The sequence below is a fragment of the Euphorbia lathyris genome, chromosome 6 (assembly GCF_963576675.1).
Source record: "Euphorbia lathyris chromosome 6, ddEupLath1.1, whole genome shotgun sequence".
Lineage (NCBI taxonomy): Eukaryota > Viridiplantae > Streptophyta > Magnoliopsida > Malpighiales > Euphorbiaceae > Euphorbia > Euphorbia lathyris.
This window is the reverse complement of record NC_088915.1, coordinates 1,081,342-1,084,745: the sequence shown is the minus strand read 5'-3', so window position 1 is coordinate 1,084,745 and position 3,404 is coordinate 1,081,342. Positions and strand designations below refer to the sequence as shown.

Below are 3,404 nucleotides of genomic sequence, written 5' to 3'. Positions count from 1 at the left end.
CTTCACTACAAGAAAAATAAACAATAATGAGCAAAAAATAATGAGTGGTGAAAAAACCTATCATTAAAAGTATATTTTCTATAATTTTAATGAGTGGAAATAAAAACCTGTCATTATTAATTATAAAAAACTTAACTTTACTAAAAATTTTAACATTACGCTCATTATAAGTGCTAAATATTTTGGGCGGGATAAATTCCCACCAAAACAAAACCCACTTGACCCTAATAAAGAAATAAAAAAATACTTTGTAATGTTAAAAGAAAAGAGAAAATAAAATATTGCAGTCCATCTCTCTCCTGTACGAAACTCTCTCTCTCGCCTCTCTCGCCTCTCTCTTTGATTAGCTCCGGAAGGAAATCATTCCCTTACTCGAATTAGCTCTAGAAACCATCTTCGTCCACCTCTATTGTCACACTCTGGTCAATTGGACGATCCCCATGATCGACTGGAACAAGAATTGGTAAGCTCCCTTGTGCATGAGATTGTTGCCGTTTGTACTCTCCTCCTCAAAATCGGAGTTTCTCTGGTTCTCAAATTAAACAAAAGTTGAGCTATTTTATTGTTTATTTGTATAAATGCCATTATTAGATATATACTTATGCCTTTATTTGCAGGTCTACTGGAAAACCTAATTTGTGCAATTGTGTTTTTCTTATGCTTTATTTCTTTTTTTCGTTGGACTTGGTTAGGTTTGTGTTAACAATATGTTTTTTTTAATAATTTTGCAGATATGATCTTTCAATTGCGACTTAGAATTAATTACTTGAACCATGTTATGGAGTCAAAGAGAAACATCTTTATATGGGTGGGTTTCTCTGAAATCTATTTTACATTGTAAAACTTTCAGGAATTTCAATTGTACAGATAGCCATTAGGACTCTATTTCAATCCTCTATGTGTATTGGAATGAGTCTAATGATGAACTGAACTTTTGGAATGATGAGTATTGAGAAGAATTAAGAATTTTCCCTGGAATGAATATCAATTCCCTTGGCCTGATTGGATATACTTCAATTGATGTAGCGAAATGTATTTTAATTTGGTTCTGAGTTGGAAGATAATAATTTTAAGCACTTTTGACTCTTGTAACTTGAATTTTATTTCACTCGTTATGATAATTTCTTAATATTTTTCTAGTCATTGTTGATATTGGATGTATGGGGAAAGTATATTTTTGATGGCTTGTTGATGTTTTGCTTACTTATGCTCTTTCTTTCTCTTTTGTCGAAGTGTAATTGCAAAAAGACCATCAATCTTTGACGATTGACTGTTGAAACATAGGTGTTAAGGAAAAACTTATGGAAGCTACAAAAGAGCTTCAAGATGTTTTAACTACTAGAACAGAGGTTAGTCTTACAAATAGTTGTCATAACTGTACTTGCTTAGCATATTATAACTATTTACTGTGTGTCAAAGGAGCTCCAATTGCTGCTTCTATTTCATTCTGGTTATCATTCTTTATGTTGATTGCTTATGTGATGTTTGGTAAGAAGTTTGAGCATACTTGGGATGGATTTTCCTTTGATTCTTTCCAGTACGGTCTTACTCGATTGAAACTTTCCCTTCCTTCTGCTGCAATGGTGTGGTAAGTATTCATGCTATACTTACCGATAATCTACTACACAAATTAAGACTTAATACATCACAAACCCCTGAACTTGTACAATTTATGTTGTTTTGGCAGTTTGGAATATTGGGCATTTGAAATTTTGGTGTTGTTAGCAGGAGTAAAGACTCAACCATAACTACCTCACTCGTTGCTATATGGTTCATTTCTTTCACTTCCTTTTCTTCCATAAAAAAGCTGAAATACTTGGTACAATTCATCATTTTCACTCAATTTTTTGCAACTGACAGAAAGTTCCATTCTTTTGTTTTTAATGTAAGGTATTAAAATGACATGATTGTATCAAGTATAGAAGTCAAATTTCAGCTTTTTTTCTTTGTTTTGTGTTGATTTTCAGCTATTAGACATACTGCCTTGTTCATTTGGATATGCAGTGTGAATACAGAAGCTATAGCCTTCAATTTAACTTATGGCCTAAGTGCTGCTGCAAGGTTTAATTCTACCTAATTCATACTTTCTTGAATTCATAATAATTTAAGCTAATTTATGAGTGACATTACAGCACAAGGGTGTCAAATGAGTTAGGAGCAGGCAATCCAGAGAAAGCTAAGGGAGCCATGGCAGTGAGTCTTAAGCTTTCACTGATTCTTGCTCTGTTGATGGCGTTGGGTCTAGCACTTGGTCACACCTTCTGGGTTGGTCTTTTCAGTGATAGCAATACAATAATAAAGGAATTTGCCTATTTCACACCATTTCTTGCAATTTCAATTACACTATTATCAATACTGGTCTGTTAAGTGAACTTATTCTCAATTGGCATTCTGATTGTTGCCATTCTTTTATTTCATTACATATTATTCTTATGGCTATCCACAAATATTACTATATGTTTGTAGGATGCAATCAATATCAAAGAAACTTTACTGTATTCTCCCTTGATTCCGTGTTGTTTGGACAAGTTAGAACACTAGTATTGATGTTATATATAAATGGGGTAATTAGGAGTTACAATGAGTGCAGTGAGAGTGCTAATGAGGATATCTTGATTTTCTTTTTTCAGGTGGAGTTAGCAACTCGAGGTCAGGTTTGATAACCTGCTTTCAAATTTTGGTTTTCATGTGGTAGCATGAAACAGTCACCTTAAAGCACATAGCTTCTAATACTCTATCGTTTCTCTAATTTCAGAGGACCTGGTGGCCACTGCTGGCAAGCTAATGCAGGCAGCTCAATACCATTCGGTGGAACAGGTTTAAATGTCAGGTCTCTGTTGTTTTAAATTTCCCATTTAGTTATTTGCTGATTCATTATGTAGACTTAGGCATATGTAGTGTGAGTTTTGTGAAGCGTTCTGCGAATGTCGCTGCCCACTTGTTAGCTAGATCGGCAGTGTCTTCGTCGGACCGTGGAGAGTGGTTATTTAATCCACCTTCCTTTTTGTGTAATGTTCTTCGTGTTGAATAATATATCCTCTTTATTTTAAAAAAAAAGACATTAAGGGTAAGTATTGCTGGTCATTGTTGTTAAACTAGACCGATCCGACCGAGTCAACCTAGTTTAACCGGATCGGGCTGGCATACTGGTCTTGAAAGCCTTAAATGAAGAATCGATATAACTGGTATTTGACTGGTTGGAGCCGATCTAAAAACCAGTAAAAGTTAGCACCACAAATAGAAATCCAATGATAAGATCCAGACGTACATAATAAGTTATGTTGCAGTAGTATTTTAAAGATGAATTGAATGAGTTAGAATTGAATGAGTTAAAAGAAATCAAACTATAAAGAATATTTAGTTTACTTGGGTTTTGAATTGTGAGTGAGTGATTGAGTTTTGTA

The 3,404-nt window shown here is 34.1% G+C and overlaps 1 long non-coding RNA gene across 4 annotated transcripts; it reads left to right on the top strand.

Moving 5' to 3' along the window:
• The first annotated feature begins 268 nt into the window (after positions 1-268).
• On the top strand, positions 269-3,012 carry LOC136233454 (uncharacterized). 4 transcript variants are annotated; one of them, XR_010690844.1, is made up of 6 exons: positions 269-463; positions 732-808; positions 1,234-1,349; positions 1,539-1,588; positions 1,688-2,649; positions 2,756-3,012. It is a non-coding gene; the product is annotated as an uncharacterized lncRNA (long non-coding RNA). The 4 variants fall into 4 exon arrangements; XR_010690843.1 differs by having other exon boundaries at positions 1,688-2,654; XR_010690842.1 differs by having other exon boundaries at positions 1,285-1,349; positions 1,688-3,012.
• The last annotated feature ends 392 nt before the right edge of the window (positions 3,013-3,404 follow it).